We start from the raw sequence: 21,991 nt of genomic DNA, 5'->3' as shown, positions 1-21,991 counted from the left end.
TTAGCATCACTCCAGAGCTCCTATATTCGTGATGATACTTGTGTCCTACTTGTGCTGCTCGGGAAGAGATCTTGGGTGACGGCACCGAGGTGAGGTCGTTGGGGACGGAAGTGACCTTCCAGTGCAAGCAACTGGACGTGGTCACGAACGCGGACGACGTCGTCTCTGCCGTCAGAGAGCAGTGCGGTACAAAGGTCGTCTATTTGGCATCCAACTAGTCTAGTTGATGGAGCGAGGGATGGTGAAATCGGCTGGTCAGTAAGCCCAATAAGCAAACTGAACTGGTACTATTGGTGCTTAGAGTCGGGATATAAGTCCTACGACTTTAAAGGGCCAGACCGTAGCAACCTGCGTCGGCATTGTGGTTGGGAAGGGCACAAGGCGCAAAAATACGATAAGTTACCAAAGTGTCCATCTGCGCCAGGAAAAAGCAAACATGTAATCACGTTATGGGTGGATCTCCGTGTCCTATCGGAGAGGAAAACAAGAAGAAGCCATGCATGCAACACAGTTGAATCTTAACCACTATGTATCTGTCCAGCAGCTGCTGTGGCAGTCGATCTCGGAGTTGTGTCGCTCTCCTGTCCGACCCGTACAACGTCCCTGATATGGGTCGTTATTTACGTGACTATTTTCACTCGGAATTTATTCTATGAAGGGAGAAAGACAGCTTTGGCAGGTTTTGTTCTATTATTGGCAGGGGGGTTTTTGTCGACCGAATTTTATGAAATTTGGCCACAATATTCTTTGATATCCAAAGATTGTTTAGGCCAAATTTAAGCCTAGTCAGTCATAAAAACCCCCCTGCCAATAATAGAACAAAACCTGCCAAAGCCGTCATTCCCCCTACCACAAGGAGCAAGCAATTTTTTTGAATGTACCATATATGAAACAGGTCGACAGACCTTTGGTTACGCGTGTAGATCTAAAAGCCTTACTTAAGGATTTTTTTTTTTGATTGCCAAGAAGTTATTCTTCATACACATTCTATACTATGTACCACAAAGAGCATGCACCATATTTGAAACAGGTCGACACACCTTTGGTTACGCGTGTAGATTAAAAGGCCTTACTTCAGGATTTTCTTGGATGGCCAAGATAGACCTTTGGTTACGCGTGAAAATAGCAAAAAACCCGATTTTTATTAAAAGTTGTTTTTTACGCGGTTTTCGGAATTTACGCGATTTTTTTACGTGGTTTTCGGGAGTTACGCGGTTTTTCTGCGCTGATTTTTTCAAAAGTTTTTTTTACGCGGTTTTGCCTTTCTCGTACACTAATGGCGGTAAGCTCCAACGAGGATAATACTCGATTTAATACGGATTTTTGTTATTACGGTATTAAAGTTAATACTTCGAACGGTAAGCTCGAAACTTGTATTAAGTACGCAACCACTATTCGCTCCACACGATACTGAGAATGTATGCGTGTGAGAATGATTAAATCATAAATAATAAGCGATGACTTTTTGCTGTTTGTTTTGCTATCATTTCCATAACATTGTCAATGATTCGGGGCTTGCCGCTCTTGCAATCTCGGGTTTTGTATAAAGAAAATCAAGTTTTTTCGGCAATATAATCGGTTTTGACTTGGTGGATTAGCATGAAATTAATGATTTACATTTGAAAAAGATTCTCCGTAGCAAGTGTTGAGTTTTATGCTCTGCGTGATGGCCATATCAAATTTGTGAAAATACCTTAATCAGTGTGTTTTGTTTCGGATCAAGATGTCCGACATCCTTATTGTGTTCCGAAGCTGGTGGGATGACCACTGCGATACTGCGCTGCGCCAATCCAGGATTCTAAACCTGCACTTTGGAAGTGGAATTACTTCTGACCTGCTGACGGCTTCTTCAGCGCGATCGGCAATGCAGAATACTTACAGACGCCTGATGTATAATAGTCCAAGGCACAATGCTTGTATCGCTGCTCCACAGGACATCAGACCAACGATTAGTTGCAACAAGGACAAGTTTCAGATCTCGACGTTCAGCAGCTCACCCCGAACGAAGTCTCGGTGAAAATGTTGGGCAACAACATTACCATCGAAGGAAAGCACGAAGAGAAGCAGGACGACCACGGATAAATCTCACGGCATTTCATTAGGAGGAATTTCAACCATTTCGGTATCGAAGAAGGCGATTAGCTCAAATGGGGGAGACCCAATACCGATCGTACAAACCGGATGAAAAAGAATAATACCCGTTAGTTGATAGAGTGGAGTGGGGTGTTAACAGTTTTATAACAAAATAATTACGTGTTTTAATAAAGATTTTATCACAATGTGAATGTGGCAATTTTTCATATTTTTTAGAGCAATTCGCTTCGAGTTCTTGGAGGAATCCTCTCGGAAAACTTGAATTAAAAATGCTTCTGAGTTCCTGGAGCAGCTCTTTCAAACTTACTGGAGGATATTCGAAATTCCTGAAGGATTTGTTTTGGAATTCCTGATAAAATTTACTCGGAAATTATTTTCTGCTGATTTTTTCGAAATATTACAACAACATTTCAAAATCAATCCCCCCAGAATTCTTTGGGGTATTTTCTTGGAAGAACTTTTTTCATAATTCTCAGAGTAGCACAATATTTACTTAGAATTTCTAATGGAATTTACTCGTCTTTCCAGAAGGAATTCTTTCAAAATTAAAAAAAAATCTCGTGTTTCCAGGAGTAATCAGCTTAAAATGCCTGAAGGAATTCTTGGAGGAATCGTTCCAATATTCATGGGATTTGTTCCGAAATTTTTGAAGAAATCCCTACGGTAATCATGAATGAATCCTTCCAGTAATCAAGGCAGAGTCTCACAAACTGCGACCCACCTACCAGAATCATTGCATTAATTTTTAGAAAAAAATTAGGATAAAAATGAGTTCGCGTTAGATTGAACAAATCATAATAAATTGCTTAAAATCCCTTCATTGTGTTTGGATTAAATTGGATTAGGATTGTATTTGGATTCGATTCGGATTGAATGTGGAATGAAAATGGATTGTATTTAGATTGAATTTTGGATTAGAATCCGATAGGATTTAGATTGGTTTGAAATGGAAATGGATTGGATTGAGATTGAATTTGTATTGGATTTGGATTGAATTTGAATTAGATTTGGAATGGATTTTGATTGGAAATGATTTTGATTTGGATTGAATTTTGATTAGATTGGGATTGGAATTGTATTAAATTTTGATTGGAATTGATTTGAATTTGTGTTGAATTTGGAATGGATTTGAATTGGTTTTGGATTGAATGTGGGTTGGATTTGGATTGGATTTGAATTAGGTTTGGATTGGATTTATATCGGATTTGGATTGAATTTGAATTTGATTTGGAATGGATTTTGATTGGAAATGGTTTGGATTTGGATTTGATTTGGATTGAATTTGGATTGGATTTGAATTAAATTTGAATTGGATTTGGATTGGATTTGGATTGAATTCGGATTAAATTTGGGTTTGGGTTTGGATTGGATTTGTGTAGGATTTTGATTGGAATTGGTTTGAATTTGGATTGGATTCGGAATGTATTTTGATTGGAAATGGTTTGGATTTGGAATAAATTTGGGTTGGATTTGCATTAGATTTGGATTGGATTGATATTGGATTTAGAATGGATTTGGATTGAATTTGGAATGGGTTTGGATTGGATTTGGATTGTCTTTAGATTGAATTTGGATTAGTTTTGGATTGAATTTGAATTTTATTTGGATTGGATTTGGAATGTATTTTGATTGGAAATGGTTTGGATTTGGATTGAATTTGTATTGAATGTGGATTATATTTGAATTGGATTTGGATTGGATGTGGGTTGGATTTTGATTGGAATTGGTTTGAATTTGGATTGGATGTGATTTGGATTGAATTTGGATTCGATTTGAATTAAATTTAGATTGGATTTAGAATGGATTTTGACTCGTTTTGGATTTAATTTGGAATGGGTTTGGATCAGATTTGGATTGATTTTAAAATTGATTTAGATTGGAATTGAAATGGATTTTGATTGGAAATAGTTTGGATTTGGTTGGAATTTGCATTGTATGTGATTTGGTTTTGATTTGGATTAAATTTGGATTGGTTTTGGGTTGGATTTGAATTAGATTTGTATTGATTTTGGATTGGATTTAGAATGAATTTTGATTTGCTTGGATTGAATTTAGAATGGGTTTGGATTAGATTTGGATTGGATTTAGATTGAATTTGTAATGGATTTGGAATATACTTTGATTGTAAATGGTTTGGATTTGGATTGAATTTGAATTTAATTTGTATTGGTTTTGAATTGGATTTGGATTGGATTTGAGTTGGATTTGAATTAAATTTGGATTGGATTTGGATAGAATTTGGATTGGGATTGGATTTGGATTAAATTTGGATTGGAATTAGTTTGAATTTGGATTGGATTTGGAATGTATTTTGATTGGAAATAGTTTGGATTGGATATGGATTGAATTTGTGTTGAATTTGGAATCGATTTGAATTAGATTTGGATTGCATGTGGGTTGGATTTGGATTCAATTCAGAAATTCACCCAAGAGTTTCCCCAAGATTTCCATCAGGAATTCCAACAATAGTTCCTCTAGTTCCATAAGGAATTCCTCCAAGAATTCCACTTGGAATACTATCCGAAAGTCCTCCAGGAGATCCAACTCTATAAGGTTCCATCTGGAATCACACCAGGAAATACATCAGGACTTCTACTAGGAATTGCTCTAGGAGTTCCATCAGAAGACCTTAAAAAAACTTAACCCGGAATTTATCTAGGAATTCCACCAAAAGTTGCATTTGGACATTATTAGGAATTCCCGAAAGAATTTTCCAGATACTCCCGAAAAAACTCCAGAAAATGCCGAAGGAATTTTCCAGAAACTTCCGAAAGAGTTCTCCAGAAACTTCCGAAACAGTTCTCCAGAAATACCTTATGGAATTCTCTAGAAACTGCCTAACGAATTCTCCAAATTCCCGAAGAATTTTTTTAGAAACTCCCTGAGGAATTCTCCAGGTTCCCTGAGTAACTATATAGAAATTCCCGAAAAAAATCTTCAGAACTTCCCGAAGAAATTCTCCAGGAATACCTGAAATAATTCTCCCGGAATTCCCGAATAAATTCGCCAGGAATATTCAAAAGAATTCTCCAAATTCCACAGGAATTTTCGAAGGAATTTTCCAGTATAACTCAAAGGAATTGCTCAGATATTTCCAAAGGAACTTTAGGAGGAGTTCTTCAGGATAACACGAAGGGATGCCCCATGAAGTTTCGAAGGAATTATCCAAATATGTTCGAAGGAATTCTTCAGGAAGAATCTTTAGGGATTTTTGGAGGTATTCTCCAGCAGCTCCAGGAAAGATTTTCCAAGAACGTCCGTAGAAAATCTTTAAGAATTTCCGAAGGAACTGACAAAATCTGTCATTGAAGTAATTCTCCAAGATTTCGCGGAGTTATTCTCTAGAAATTTCCGAAGTTTTTGAGGAATTCTCGAGGGATTATTTATTTATCATCAGACTAAGGCCGGAGTGGCCTGTGCTGCACATAAAAGACTTCTCCATTCAGCTCAGTTCATGGCTGCACTTCGCCAACCACGCAGTCTGCGGAGGGTCCGCAAGTCGTCCTCCACCTGATCGATCCACCTTGCCCGCTGTGCACCTCGCCTTCTTGTTCCCGTCGGATCGTTGTCGAGAACCATTTTCACCGGATTACTGTCCGACATTCTGGCTACGTGCCCGGCCCACCGCAGTCTTCCGATCTTCGCGGTGTGAACGATGGATGGTTCTCCCAACAGCTGATGCAACTCGTGGTTCATTCGCCTCCTCCACGTACCGTCCGCCATCTGCAACCCACCATAGATGGTACGCAACACTTTCCTTTCGAAAACTCCCAGTGCGCGTTGGTCCTCCACGAGCATCGTCCAGGTCTCGTGTCCGTAGAGAACTACCGGTCTTATAAGCGTTTTGTAGATAGTCAGTTTGGTACGGCGGCGAACTCTATTCGATCGAAGCGTCTTGCGGAGTCAAAGTACGTACGATTTCCAGCCACTATGCGTCTCCGAATTTCTCTGCTGGTATCGTTATCGGCGGTCACCAGTGAGCCCAAGTACACGAATTCTTCAACCACCTCGATTTCGTCACCACCGATAGAAACTCGTGGTGGGTGGCTCACATTGACCTCTCTTGAGCCTCTTCCTATCATGTACTTCGTCTTCGACGTGTTGATGACTAGCCCAATCCGTTTAGCTTCGCTTTTCAGGCTGATGTAGGCTTCCTCCATCCTCTCAAAGTTACGTGCCATGATATCAATGTCGTCGGCGAAACCAAATAACTGGACGGACTTCGTGAAAATCGTACCACTCGTGTCAATCCCTGCCCTTCGTATTACTCCCTCCAAAGCGATGTTGAATAGCAGACACGAAAGACCATCACCTTGCCGTAACCCTCTACGGGTTTCGAAGGGTCTCGAGAATGCCCCTGAAACTCGAACTACGCACATCACCCGATCCATCGTCGCCTTGATCAACCGTATCAGTTTATCCGGAAATCCGTTTTCGTGCATTAGCTGCCATAGCTGGTCCCGATCGATTGTATCATATGCGGCTTTGAAGTCGATAAATAGATGATGTGTGGGCACGTTGTATTCGCGGCATTTCTGCAATACCTGACGTATGGTGAACACCTGGTCTGTGGTAGAGCGTTCACCCATAAATCCCGCCTGGTACTGCCCCACGAACTCTCTTGCAATTGGTGTTAGTCGACGGCATAAAATTTGGGAGAGTACCTTGTAGGCGGCGTTCAGCAATGTGATTGCGCGGTAGTTGCTACAATCCAGCTTATCGCCCTTTTGTAGATGGGACACGACACCTTCCATCCACTCCTGCGGCAGAACCTCATCCTCCCAAACCTTGGTAATCACCCAATGCAGCGCTCTAGCCAGTGCTTCACCACCGTGTTTAAACAGCTCTCCTGGTAGTTGGTCAACTCCAGGGGCTTTGTTGTTTTTCAGCCGGCCGATCTCCTCCTGGATTTCCTGGAGATTCGGAGCCGGAAGTCGCATGTCCTGCGCGCGTGCTCCTAGGTTCATTACCATGCCGCCACCGTTGTCTGCCATATCGCTATTCAGGTGCTCTTCGTAGTGCTGCCGCCACCTTTGGATCACCTCACGCTCGGGGATGTCTCCACGATATCCCGAAGAAACTCTTTACAGATTCCCGAAGTAGTTTTCCACGATTTGCCGAAGGCATTCCCCAGGATATCCCGAAGGAGCTCTCCAGATTTCTTATGTAAAATTCTCCAGGACATCACGAATTTTCCAGGAACTTCCGAAGAAATTCTTCAGGATATCACTCCAGGGCAGGGACACTCCAGGTAGTCTCGAAGGAATTCTCCAGATATTTCCGAAGAAGTTCTCCAGCAATTCCCGAAAGAATTCTCAAAGATTCAGAAGGAATTCTTAAGAAATTTTTGGACGGATTATCCACAAAATCTCTTAGGAATTGTGGGAAGAATTCTTCAGAAAATCTCGAAGGCATGCTCCAGGATTTCTTGAACGAACTTTCCCGGCATTCTTGAAGGAATTCTCCGGGATACCCAGAAGGAACTATCCAGAAATTATTGAAGGACTTCTCCAGAAATTCCTGGAGGGATGATCTAGGGCATCTCGAAGGAGCTCTCCAGAAATTTTTGAAGGAATTCTCAAGGATATCATGAAGGAACTCTTCAGGAAATAATTTAAGCACTTCACGGAAGAATTCTCTTAGAATTTCTTGAGAAAATTTCCTGTCATTCTCGATCAAATTCTCAAGGAATTCTCTAAAAAATTATTCAGAAATACCCTGAGAAATTGCCTGAGGAATTCATCGCGAATACCCGAAGGATTTCTCCATCAATTCCCTGAGGAATTCTCCAGAAATTCTCATAGCATTTCTTAGAGGAGTTCTCCAGGTCCCCAAAAAATTATGCAAAAATCCCGAAAGAATTTTACAGATATTCCCGAATAAATTCTTCAGGGTATTTCAAAGAAAGCCTCCAGAATTGCTCGAAGGAATCCTTCAATTCGCTGAGAAATTTTCCAGAAATTCCCAGAAGAATTCACCAGAAATTCTTGAAGCTATTCTCCAAAATTTGCACCAAATTTCTAATATTCAATTTAGACGTGCTGTTGTACGCCAGTAAGACTTGGTGTGTATCAGCAGAGATCACGCAGAAACTGTAAGTATTCATCAACCGATGTCTACGTTTTATAATTCAGTCTTGGTGTCCTCACAATTGGATCTCAAATGCCGAGCTCCATCGACGATGCCATCAAAAACCGATATCGACAGAAATTCGAAAGCGTAAATGGAGGTGGGTCGGCCACACATTACGAAAGAGCAGAGACGAAATCTGCAAGCAAGCGCTGGACTGGAATCCAGCAGGACATCGTAGCAGAGGCAGACCAAGGAGCTCTTGGCGACGTAGCCTCAACAAGAGTCGACAGGAATCTTGCCTAGACCTAGGTCAAGGCTAAAGCGTGCAGCCGCACAGGATGCAGATCTTTTACGTTGGCCCTATGTACTCCTAGGGGTGCTCAGGAAACATCAGTGAGTGAGGTATTCTCCAAGATTTCGTGGAGTAATTCTCTAGAAATTTCCGAAGTTTTTAAGAATTTTCGAGGGATTTCTCCAGGATATCTCGAAGAAACTCTTTACAGATTTTCGAACGAGTTCTCACGAATTGTCGGAGGTATTCTCCAGGACATCATGAATGATCTCTCCAAACTTTTTAAAGCATTTCTCCAGGATATAACGATGGGATTTTCCAGTATTTTTTGACAAAATTTGCCAGAAACTCCGAAGGAAACTCTTCAGGATTTCTGGAAGGAATTCCTTGGGGAATTCTTCACGATATCACGAAGGGATGCGCTAAGTCTCTAAGCAATTCTCCAGATATTTTCAAACGAAATCTCAAGGAATTCCAAGACGGATTCTCCAGAAAATCTCGAAAAAAAATTCTCGGATTCTTCAGAAAAACTCTAAGGCATTCTCAAGAATTTCCTAAACGAACTCTTTCGAAATTCTCGAAGGAATTCTCCAGTATTGCCATAAGGAACTATCCCAGAAATTCTCTAGGAAATATCCAGAGAATTATCCAGGATGTCACGGAGGGACTTTCCAGAAATTCCGAAGAGCTTCCCGGATAGAGAAATCCCGAAGGAATTCTCCAGAAATTCTTGGAAGAGTACTTCAAAAGTTCCCGAAGATATTCTCCAGGATTTCCAGAAGGAATGATCTAGGATATCCCGAAAAAGCTCTCCAAATATTCTTGAAGAAATTCCCAAAAATATCACGAAGGGGTTCTTCATGAATTCTCAAAGGCATCCTCTGAAGAAACTTTCCAAAAAAATTCGACTGAATTCATCAGGGTTTTTTCGGAGGTAACTTTATGAATTACTTCCGATGAAAGTCTTCGAGAATTATCGACGGAATACTCCATACATTTTTAGAGAAGAAATTGCCGAAAGAATTCCGGAGATATTTTTCAAGAAATCCCGAAAGAAGGAATTCTGCAGAAAAAACCCGAAAGAATTTTTAAGGAAATCGCGATGAATTATTTGGGATATCATCCTTAATGTACTTTTGAAGAATTCTCCAGAAATTTCCGAAGGAATTTTTCAGGAACTTCCTAAGGAAATCCCAGATTTCATAAATAATCCGCAGAACTCCCCAGGGATTCTCAGAATTCCCAAAATTTCCAAGGCATTTCCAAAATTCCCCAGTATTTATCAAAATTTGCAAGAAATTATCTGAATTCTACAGGTATGTGGGTTACGAAAATTCAAACGAATTCCAAAACTGTTTCGTAGTATTCTTGGAAGGATTCAAATAATATGAAGAATATTAAGAACTTTTGAACAAATTTTAGTGAAAATATTCAACAAAAACAGAGAATGTACTTGGTAAATTCAACCATACTTGGATTAATGAATTAATTACTTTGTATAGCTAGAATTCCCAAGGTATTTCCAGTATTCTTGTTATTCCGTAGCTCATCATTATTTTATTTGAAACTCGATTGCAGTTCTGGACAATGTTTTGAGTTATTGGTTTGGAAATCTTTCATTTTACTGTAGAAATATATTTTTAGCCTAAGCTTTAGTTTAGTTCATGAATTCAAGATTATATTTTTAATATAAGTTATTAAGCTACATACAAAATGCGGAGACGGCGGATACATTTAAATGATGCGACGCATATTTCGTATGAATTTAGCCTGTATCGGATAGCGCAAACTGCTTACTCCAGGAAATCAGTATTCCTCCTGGTATCAAATTGACCGCTCATCTCCCTTGTATGATGTATCAGAATGCCATCAATGCATTGCTGTCCTCTGTAAATAAGTGTTGAGTGAGCATTCCACCTTTTGCAAAATCTAAAAAATACATACCTTCTTGTGGGAACGACCGAAACAGCACCGGAAGTTCGGATTTATTATCTACTAGATCATGTTCAGCCGGATTCTGGAACATCGGAACCGGCTAATCACAAGCCTTAACAAGGCGGAACTTGATACTGCCGTCTGTCGTAACAGGATCGATGTTCCCACGGTTTGGGTAGTCAGTTTGTTATGATTTCTTTTTAGTTTGACATTTCCTTTTGTGCATTGGTGTGTGTGCAATAATTTCAGCGCACGCAGCCATAATTAGAAAATCTCGGATTAACTTTAATACGTCGAAATCGGCGTATTAAAGTTAATACCGGTATTAAAATGAAGGATAATACCGCTTGGTGCTTATTGAAATCGGGGATAATACGAGATTCTCGTATTATCCTCGTTGGAGCTTACGGCCATAAGTATACGGTAAAGGCTATATGATCGCTCCAAAAACAAACTTTTTATAGAAGGCCCGGAGACCCATAGTGTTATATACCAATCGACTCAGTTCGACGAATTGAGGTGATGTCTGTGTGTGTGTGTGTGTGTGTGTGTGTGTGTGTGTGTGTGTGTGTGTGTGTGTGTGTGTGTGTGTGTGTGTGTGTGTGTGTGTGTGTGTGTGTGTGCGCAAAACTACTCAAAAAATGTCACTCATTTTTCGGGCACTTATCCTCAACCGATTTACTCGCAACAAGTTGTATTCGACGCAGAATCCTGTCCCATTGTTTCCTATTTGAAATTGGCCATATCGGACGTGGGATCAAAAGTTATAGCCAAAATACAAATTCATACGAAAAAATCGCGTAAAAAATGTCACTCATTTTTCGGGCACTTATCCTCAACCGATTTGCTCGCAACAAGTTGGATTCGACGCAGAATCCTGTCTCATTGTTTCCTATTTGAAATTGGCCAGATCGGACTATGCGATCGAAAGTTATGGCCAAAATACAAATTCATACAAAAAAATCGCGTAAAAAATGTCACTCATTTTTCGGGCATTTATCCTCAACCGATTTGCTCGCAACAAGTTGTATTCGACGCAGAATCCTGTCCCATTGTTTCCTATTTGAAATTGGCCAGATGGGACTATGGGATCGAAAGTTATGGCCAAAATACAAATTCATACAAAAAAATCGCGTAAAAAATGTCACTCATTTTTCGGGCACTTATCCTCAACCGATTTGCTCGCAACAAGTTGCATTCGACGCAGAATCCTGTCTCATTGTTTCCTATTTGAAATTGGCCAGATCGGACTATGGGATCGAAAGTTATGGCCAAAATACAAATTCATACAAAAAAATCGCGTAAAAAATGTCACTAATTTTTCGGACACCTATCCTCAACCGATTTGCTCGCAACAAGTTGCATTCGACGCAGAATCCTGTCCCATTGTTTCCTATTTGAAATTGGCCAGATCGAACTATGGGATCGAAAGTTATGGCCAAAATACAAATTCATATGAAAAATCGCGTAAAAAATGTCACTCATTTTTCGGACACATAAAGGGTGTACGGAATCAAATTGCATCACTTTGAACTACTCGCCAAAAATTAGTCTATCAACCGATTGTCATGAAATTTTCAGGGACTGAAATACAATATGTAAGCTTTGACTACGTATAACTGTTTCACTGTAATTCTCAAATACATCCAAATGCTGAATTTTTTTTCATAAGATTTTGTACATGTCTTTAACTAACATTTTTCATCCTGCAATCTATCCCAACAAAAAAATTAACTAATTTTATTCTCTCAGTCGATTATTTAACTTAATTAAAGTCAACTTTTCCAAAGAAACCATATTTTTTGACGGCTCTAACTATTATAAAAATCGAAAACAAAAAATCAAAAAAAGTGCTGCAGTGTGAACCGGCCTGAATAATAAGATTGATGCTCTCCCAAAATCTGACAAATATCAGTCCAGAATTGGATTTCAGCGCTTTTCTATTTTTTCTGATGGTTTTTTACTATAGAAGCGACTAAACAGAAAGTTTGTTGGAAAGTTTACCTGTATTAGTCGGATAATCGAAAATGTTGATGTTGGAGTTATAAACCAATATATAATGTTGATGTTAAAGGCCAAATCAACATTTTATGTTCCGTAATGATCAATTTTGGAGGCTTCCGAAGCTCGTGTTTTCATTCTCGATCAATATCTTTCGATCGGCTACAATTCTGGTGATTTTGGGATCATAGGCACAAAATTGGATTACTAACATCTTTTTATAAGATGTGGAATATGGAGGTAAATGCGCAAGATTTATTAGCACACGCCCTGTTCCTTTGGCTGTATTTTATATGCTGAAGCCGTCTTCCACAAAATTTCGTTAAAATCAGCCCAGAAGGCGAACTGTTATCGATTTTTGAAAGTGATGCAATTTGATTCCGTACACCCTTTATCCTTAACCGATTTGCTCACAACAAGTTGCATTCGACGTAGAATCCTGTCCCGTTGTTTCCTATTGAAAATTGGCCATATCGGACTATGGGATCGAAAATTATACCATTTTTTGACCCTTCCTTCGGAAGTGTCTATAATTTCACTTTGTATGCGTTACGCAGGTGTGTTACGTATTAATCTATCAAGAAATCTCGTGAATTATTAAATAAAATGTATGGTATTTGAAACAAATTCACTTTGACATTGAAAATATAATTATAACAAATGATATGATATGGAAATATGCCTATTTTTCTGATTTGTTTCAAAGAAACAAATGATTTTAATTGAGGAACATATAGAAGCATGTACAAAAAAATCTTCTCAGAAAAGCAAAAACGTAAAAATTGAAAGGGATTTCAAAAATTTCTTCAGTGGAAGCTAGATAGCAAATGTGAGCATGTTTTGAGACACTAATAGATCACTTGTATGCATGTATGTGTGCAAATTCTGAAATTTACTACCATAAAAATCTCGCTCATTTTTAAGGTATTGAACAAGTTTAGTTTTACCAAATTAGGCATCCATAAGGTGAAATATATGTTATTATTGAACGCTATTGAGTTTCGCTCAGATCAATGACTGATTTAGTTAGTTCTGGATTAATTAATATCGAGGTCTCTGGAAATTACGAGTACAATATATGCAACCAGCGTTACGATAGTTGCTAACCATGTCACAATAGTTATTCAATCCGACGAGCGCCTTATAGATAGGCAGCATGAAGTACAGTACGTTATCATTCGTTAAATTGTCACTCAACCCAAGACATCCGCCTTTGGGTAGGCAATTATTTTGTCACTTTCACGGTAAATCGCCGTGGGAAACTGAGTAGTTTTATCTCGTTTTAAATACTGGAGTCTGGAAAAAATTTCCTTATAACTAAGGAAGGGTCAAAATCTCACTGTAGGTGGATTAATCTGGGTTTTTTATGGAAAAATCGCTAAAAAAAACTCACTCATTTTTCAGGCACTTTTCCTCAACCGATTTGCTCGCATTAAATTGCATTCGACGCAGAATGTCTCATATTTTCTTATTGAAAATTGGCCAGATCGGACTATGGGCTTAGATGTTATTGTCAAATTACTATTTATTGTGAAAAAGAGTTCAAAAAAGTCTAGCTCACTTTTTAAGCACTTAGACTTCATCTATTCCCCAAGAAACACAAGTTCAACAAATCTGATTGCAGTAACCATATTGTGACTGAATCCGGTCATATATAAGTTACTGTGATTGATGTGTAATATGTGTGCTTCTCAGGTCGCTCTCAACAGATTGTATTCGATGCAGAATCTTGTCCCATTGTTTCATATAGAAACTTGGCTGGATCGTACAATTGGGTCAAAAGTTATGGCGAAAATTCTTATTTTAGAACTACAAACATTTTACATTTTTTGCTCTTATGCTCATCCGATTTGTTTGCAACAATTTGCGTTTGGCGAGAATTTTTTATGCATATAAATAAATATGAAAAATAAGACCAATCCACTTATTGGTGTTATTTTAGATTTTTCCAAACCTTTTGAGCGAACTAGAAAGGCACCATCACCGCTAGGTGGATTAATCTGGGTTTTTAACAAAGGTTCGGAAGCACGTGAAAACCACAAAAAAACGATTTTTAGTGAAGTTGTTTTTTACGTGATTTTTTGGGGTTTTTTACGCGGAACGTATCCCCCGCGTAAAAACCGACTCCAGTGTAATGATCTTTCGCATGGTTGGGGCCTTCACATGGAATCCTCAGGGCCGCAGCCCTGTTCGTGATGTGGCTTAAAAGTTGCATGTGGGCAAGACTAAACAATTTAGCCAAAACAAGCAAATATTTTTTTAGCTGCAGAAGACAATTTATGTTTGAATAAGCGCTCTCTTGAGCTGAACTACGTATATACGTTAAAGGTTCAGAATTAGTCCCCAAACTGAGACGAGAAACATAATAAGGTAGCAAAAAGCCTTGCCTTGAAGTTGTACAACCAGAAGTTAACGAAAGCACACTGATGCGTAATGGATGAAGAGACATATGTGAAGGAGGATTTCTACCAGATTTCAGGAAATCTGTATGTAGAAAAAGTGCGAAGCGTCCGAGAGCTTCCGGATACAGGAGATGTCGAAGTTCACCAAGAACTTCTTAATTCGACAAGCGAATTGTACAAGCGTATTTTCGAAGAGTGTCTCCAAAAGCGGCTTCTTCCTCTCCTGAAGGCTCACTACAGCCTATAGAAAAATACTGGGCCATTATGAAGCAGCACCTTCTAGAGCAGTGGGGCCCAGCACTTTGGACGTTTTTTCCTTAATTTGCTTTTCACACATTAAAAATGAGCTTTAAGGCTCCCCCAGACCTAAGTGATTTTATTACCGTGACGACGACAACTAGTCGCCGCGATTCTATCGTTGGGTCGCTGCAGGCAATGTTCTATTTACGCTTCCATACCAACGGCGACAGAATCGCTGTCGCTAAGCGCTAGAATCGCGTCGCGACTGTCGCATCACGTGTGTTTCATTCATTTCATTCATTTATTTAGTTTACATCTAAACAGATAACACTGAATCAACAATTTGACGCCACAATACACGGTTCGAGGCCGCATCTCTCCATCCTCGGATACGCCCCACGCTCGCCAAGTCGTTTTGCACCTGGTCTGCCCATCTCGCTCGCTGCGCTCAACGCCGTCTCGTACCTACCGGATCGGAGGCGAACACCATCTTTGCAGGGTTGCTGTCCGGCATTCTTGCAACATGTCCTGCCCATCGTACCCTTCTGGCTTTAGCTATACCATCTGGATACTGGGTTCGCCGTATAGCTGGGCAAGCTAGTGGTTCATTCTTCGCAGCCACACACCGTCTTCTTGCACACCGCCAAAGATGATCCTAAGCACCCGTCTCTCGAATACTCCGAGTGCTAGCAAGTCAACACTGCAAGTCTAACACTGCTTCCCAGGCGGGCCCTGTCGCGCTCGGTTCCGCCCACAAGCATGTACTTTGTCTTTGACGCATTCACCACCAGTCCAACTTTTGTTGCTTCACGTTTCAGGCGGGTGTACAGTTCTGCCACCTTTGCAAATGTTCGGCCGACAATGTCCATGTTATCCGCGAAGCAAATAAATTGACTGGATCTGTTGAAAATCGTACCCCGGCTGTTACACCCGGATCTCCGCATGACACCTTCTAGCGCAATTTTGAACAACAGGAACGAAAGTTCATTACCTTGTCTTAGTCCCCAGTGTTCGCCCGAAATCTTCACACAATTTTGCACACCATCTCCCGTTGCTTGTTCTAAAGCTGTTCTCATCCATAATTTTGCATAGCTCTACGCGGTCTATACTGTCATATGCCGCCTAGAAATCAACGAACATATGGTGCGTTGGGACCTGGTATTCACGGCATTTTTGAAGGATTTGCCGTACAGTAAAGATCTGGTCCGTTGACGAGCGGCCGTCAACGAAGCCGGCTTGATAACTGTGCGGCCTAGTTCTACCGAACGAGCTATCACGGGGTGTGCTGTCTAATCGCGCGTTTGTTGTCGACGAGGGAAGGGGCAAAGTCATGGCCTGCTATTTACTAGTTAGTGTTGGCAACCAAACCGTTATACGATATTTGCATATCTGTCATCAATGCACTCTAAAAGTGGATTGCCCAACTCCTAATATATCTCACCCTCACATTCCCCTTCTTCTCTCACTAAAAAAGAGAAAAAAACCATTGACTTAGGATTTTCATAAACAACTATTTACATCGCATTTTTTTTCTAATTTTACAATCCAGTATCCAATATCCGTACTCAATTCCTATATTCAAAATCATCCTAATTCAAATTGGAATTCAAATATTTCAATATGATTTCCCAATCTGATACTCAAATCCAATGTATGAACAAGAAAAGCTTATCCAATATTCCTATTCCATGAACAAAGTTTTATTCTTGGTCTGGGAACGTTTTTATAATGGAATGCTAAAGTCAAACATTCATATAAAATGATCAATTTTTTTTTCATTCTCCTCATCTTCCATGGCTCTGCATTATAACTAGTTCTCGGTTTACTATTTATGTGTTCTTTAGCATTTTCACAGTAATTAATTGAAAGTTTTATTTATGCCTGCCATTGCATGGTTATGTATTTTGTCCATCCAATTTTCACAACTAATATTCTAATCCATGTTAGCTCTTTCAAACTCATGATCCTCCAGCTGTATTCCTTCTATTTTTTTTTTGCGAATATTTTCAGCATTGCAATCCAAAACCAATAGAATTCGATCCGGCAGTCCATATCCAATACAATTTGATGGCCTTCCAATGGGAAAATCAAAACAATATCGGATGTTCGCCAAACATACTATGCCCTTCAAGTTCAAGCCAATATAAGTCCGGTACTCTCACACAACACCTTCGAAATTCAAATTTGAATAGTTGTGTTCTGCTGATCCGCATTAACGTTGCTTTGACGCGAACAATCCGCCCTTCTTTTATATGGGGGACACACTTGTGGTATTCGTACCATGGTACAAAAATCTTGAAATCTTGTCTTCATTAAAGATAGCCTTGAAATTATTTTCTTGTCGCCTTGTACCATGGTACGAATACCACAAGTGTGTGCCCCATATTACACAACCTTCACCATCAAAAGCTGCAACAATCCGATACTCTTCCAGAGCACCTTCGACAACACAAGAAGAAACTCCGCTACTCCAGAATTCTTTCGACATTTTAACTCCTTTAACCAATAAGAAAACAAATAACTTTTTTTTGGCGTTTTTCCAGAGCGTCTTCGACGTCACAAGCCAAAACATTCAATCCAGTGCTTTACCACAGCAGCTTCGACATCACATATCGAAATCGATGAGAAAACAAATCATTTATGCTGGCGCTCTTCCAGAGCGCCTTCAACTTTTTTATGTAAAAACCGTTGAGAAACAACACATTTGTCAATCCAGCGTCTTCGACATCAGAAATCGAAACCGATGTGCAAATCATTTTATCCGACGCTCTTCCAGAGCGTCTTCGACACTACAAGTCCAAACCGATGAGCAAATCATTCATTCCGACGCTTCCCACAGCGTCTTCGACATCACAAGTCGAATCCGATAGACAAAACATTCAATCCGCCGCTTTTACAGAGCGTCTTCGACATCACAAGTCGAATCCAATGTGCAAATTTATCAATCCGACGTTCTTCCAGAGCGTCTTCGACATCACAAGTCGAAACCGATGTGCAAATCATTCAATTCGACACTCTTCCAGAGCGTCTTCGACATTACAAGTCGAAACCGATGTGCAAATCATTTAATTCGACGCTCTTCCAGAGCGTCTTCGACACTACAAGTCGAAACCGATGAGCAAATTTTTCAATCCGACGCTCTTCCAGAGCGTCTTCGACATCACAAGCCGAAACCGATGTGCAAATCATTTAATCCGACGCTCTTCCAGAGCGTCTTCGACACTACAAGTCGAAACCGATGAGCAAATTTATCAAACCGACGCTCTTCCATAGCGTCTTCGACATCACAAGTCAAAACCGATGTGCAAATCATTCAATCCGACGCTCTTCCAGAGCGTCTTCGACATCACAAGTCGAAACCGATGTGCAAATCATTTAATCCGACGCTCTTCCAAAGCGTCTTCGACACTACAAGTCGAAACCGATGAGCAAATTTATCAATCCGACACTCTTCCATAGCGTCTTCGACATCACAAGTCGAAACCGATGTGCAAATCATTTAATCCGACGCTCTTCCAGAGCGTCTTCGACACTACAAGTCAAAACCGATGAGCAAATTTATTAATCCGACGCTCTTCCAGAGCGTCTTCGACATTACAAGTCGAAACCGATGAAAAAATGTCCCAATCACGCCCACAGGATACTTACAAAACAATTATTTCCAATCAGGAACAACCTAGCAGGATCGCCAAATGTGCGGCCTAGTTCTGCCGAACGAGCTATCACGGGGTGTGCTGTCTAATCGCGCGTGCGACTCCGTTTTGTTGTCGACGAGGAAAGGGGCAAAGTCATGGCCTGCTATTTACTAGTTAGTGTTGGCAACCAAACCGTTATACGATAGTTGCATATCTGTCATCAATGCACTCTAAAAGTGGATTGCCCAACTCCTAATATATCTCACCCTCAAAATAACTTCCCGAACTCATTCACTAATGGTGACAGACGACGGAAGATGATCTGGGATATCACTTTGTAGGCGGCATTAAGGATGGTGATCGCTCGAAAGTTCTCACACTCCAGCTTGTCGCCTTTCTTGTAGATGGTGCATATAACCCCTTCCTTCCACTCCTCCGGTAGCTGTTCGGTTTCCCAGATTCTGACTATCAGTTTGTGCAGGCAAGTGGCCGGCTTTTCCGGGCCCATCTTGATGAGCTCAGCTCCGATACCATCCTTACCAGCTGCTTTATTGGTCTTTAGCTGCTGAATGGCATCCTTAACTTCCCTCAAGGTGGGGGTTGGTTGGCTTCCATCGTCCGCTGAACTGACGTAGTCATCTCCTCCGCTGCTTTGACTTTCACTGCCTGTACTCTCAGCGCCATTCAAATGTTCCTCGTAGTGCTGCTTCCACCTTTCGATCACCACACTTTGACTGTATTCCAGCAGTTCTCAAGAGGGGCCCCATCGAGCTCACCCTCTTCGGGCAACGCTGCCTCGAGATGCTGCGCGTATGCAGTGGCGACATCAGGTTGCTTCAGTCGCTCTAGGTCGTACCGCGGCGGTCGTCGGTACAGAACATTGTTGATGACGGATAGTTTTGGGCGCAGTTTAACCATCACCAGATAGTGGTCAGAGTCGATGTTAGCGCCACGATATGTCCTGACGTCGATAATGTCGGAGAAGTGCCGTCCATCAATCAGAACGTGGTCGATTTGTGATTCTGTCTGCAGTGGTGATCTCCAGGTGTACCGATACGGGAGGCTGTGTTGGAAGTAGGTGCTACGAATGGCCATATTCTTGGAGGCGGCGAAATCAATTAGTCGTAGGCCGTTTTCGTTCGTCAGCCGGTGAGCGCTGAACTTTCCAATGGTCGGTCTAAACTCCTCCTCTTGGCCAACCTGAGCGTTCAAATCTCCTATGATGATTTTGACGTCGTGGCTTGGGCAGCTGTCGTACTCACGTTCCAGCTGCGCGTAGAATGCGTCCTTATCATCATCAGTGCTTCCGGAGTGTGGGCTATGGACGTTGATTATGCTGAAGTTGAAGAACCGGCCTTTGATCCTCAACCTGCACATTCTTTCATTGATCGGCCACCACCCGATCACGCGCCTTTGCATATCGCCCATCACTATGAAAGCTGTTCCCAGCTCGTGTGTGTTGCCGCAGCTCCCATATATGGTATGATTACCTCTAAACGTTGGCACCATTGATCCCTTCCAACAAATTTCCTTCAGAGCTACGAGGCCGAATCCATGATCCTTGAGCACATCGGCGAGTAGGCGTGTGCTCCCGATGAAGTTGAGAGATTTGCAGTTCCACGAACCGAGTTTCCAATCGCTAGTCCCTTTTCGTCGCAGTGGTCTTCGCCGATGGTTCCGGTCCGTACTCTCTTTGATTGTTCGTTGCGTATGTTTTTTTAAACGCTGGCTTGCAGGGCCTGACACCAAGCCCCCTAAATTTCCGGAGGACCATTCCTCCTTATTTCAGGTGGACCATGGTGCACAGTTTCACTTAGAGTCCCTCGCTGGCACTCGGACGATGATCAGCCGCCCCTAACATGGAGAACAGACGCTGTTGTGAGCCGATCCTGACATGGGGAACAGACGCTCAGTAAGCTTTGCACCTCCGGAGGAGTAAACCCCCCCCCTTCCCTGTCAGCAAACGACCATAGTTCCCACCGGGGTTGGTTACCCGATCTTCGCGGACAGCACCACGGGGAGGTAGGGATAGGAGTTGCTGGGTAAGAGCCTAAGGACCGCAAGATGGGGTCTATTTTATTCCTTCAGGTACACGAAGTACCAATGGTACACTTTACCAAGAATTTGCCGTGCCCATCGCGTGTGTTTGGAGGAACCTTTAATCATACATATTAGCATAATGTATACATAATACACATAATATCCTCAGCTGATAGATATAATTGAAAGCTTTCGTCCAAGTACTAACCTGTAAGGTGAAAGCACATTTTTATTGTGTGACAAGTAGATTAAACGCCCAAAATGCTGAGCACCACTGTTCTAGAGCCACCTAAAGTTGTGAAGAATGGTTGAAGAAATCGGCCCTAAGGACCGATTTCTTCACCTCCGCTTAGTGCTTAAACCCGGTTTAAGTGTATGGGTAAGCACCGCTTAAGAGTTAAGCGGAGGTGAAGAAATTGGCCCTAAGAGAACTAGACCACTATGCGGCAGGCTCAGAAGGCATAGGGGTAGAAAAACAAATAGGAATCCTCTCACCGGTCAGACTGATGTGATGAATAGATCCACGCATGCCGGGCATTAGACTCCCGGTTCCAGATCCCATGAAATACAAGAGAAGTTTAAAACAACTGATGTCATACCATTTGAAGTGTGATACTCACTGCCGTGAAGTAGCAGAACATATGATTCATTTTTTTTTTCTTACAATCTTTCGTGTATATACATCTAATTGTTTATAATTTTCATTTATCTCTCACTTTCATGCCTTTACGACGTCACATGTATATAACGGGAATATACACGGGGGTACTTTTGTTTGAGTTTGTTGTTTATTTTTACGATTGAATGTTTGTTTCTGGAAATTAGTTCAATAAACCAAATTTCACACAAATGTCCCTTCGGGTCGTGTGCACATGTTCTTACGGTTGGGTTTCATTTCTTGTTCAACAATCATTACTGTGTTTTGAGTTGCAAGGTTTGCCATTTTGTGTTTGTATTTATTTTCATTAGCACTGCCCTCGAGAACCAGTGGAGGACTTTTCGTAGTTTTATTATTATTATTTTCAATATATCATTTTTATCATGTTTCAAATGTCTATCTCTTAGCAAAATAAATATCGACAATAACAGTGTGGCTTCACTTACAGCTAACGTGTTTGTTTTAACCTTTTTGTTGGTTTCTTGTATCATAAGGACTCTCTCGTATCATCGAGATTTATACAGTAGGAAAACAAAAACATAACTACTTTATATTAGGGTATTTTTGTAGTAGTTTCTCACCAATTTTGTATCGCTATTCTTGGCTATCCTTAGTCGCAGTT

General features: G+C 40.9%; 1 pseudogene; it reads left to right on the top strand.

The window, feature by feature from the left end:
* Window positions 1-1,484: 1,484 nt before the first annotated feature.
* On the top strand, window positions 1,485-2,285 carry LOC134214135 (protein lethal(2)essential for life-like; annotated as a pseudogene).
* Window positions 2,286-21,991: the final 19,706 nt, after the last annotated feature.

This window comes from Armigeres subalbatus, chromosome 2 (genome assembly GCF_024139115.2).
Source record: "Armigeres subalbatus isolate Guangzhou_Male chromosome 2, GZ_Asu_2, whole genome shotgun sequence".
Classification (NCBI taxonomy): Eukaryota; Metazoa; Arthropoda; class Insecta; order Diptera; family Culicidae; genus Armigeres; species Armigeres subalbatus.
Note: the sequence above shows the minus strand (reverse complement) of the source record. Positions and strands in the feature narration are given on the sequence as shown.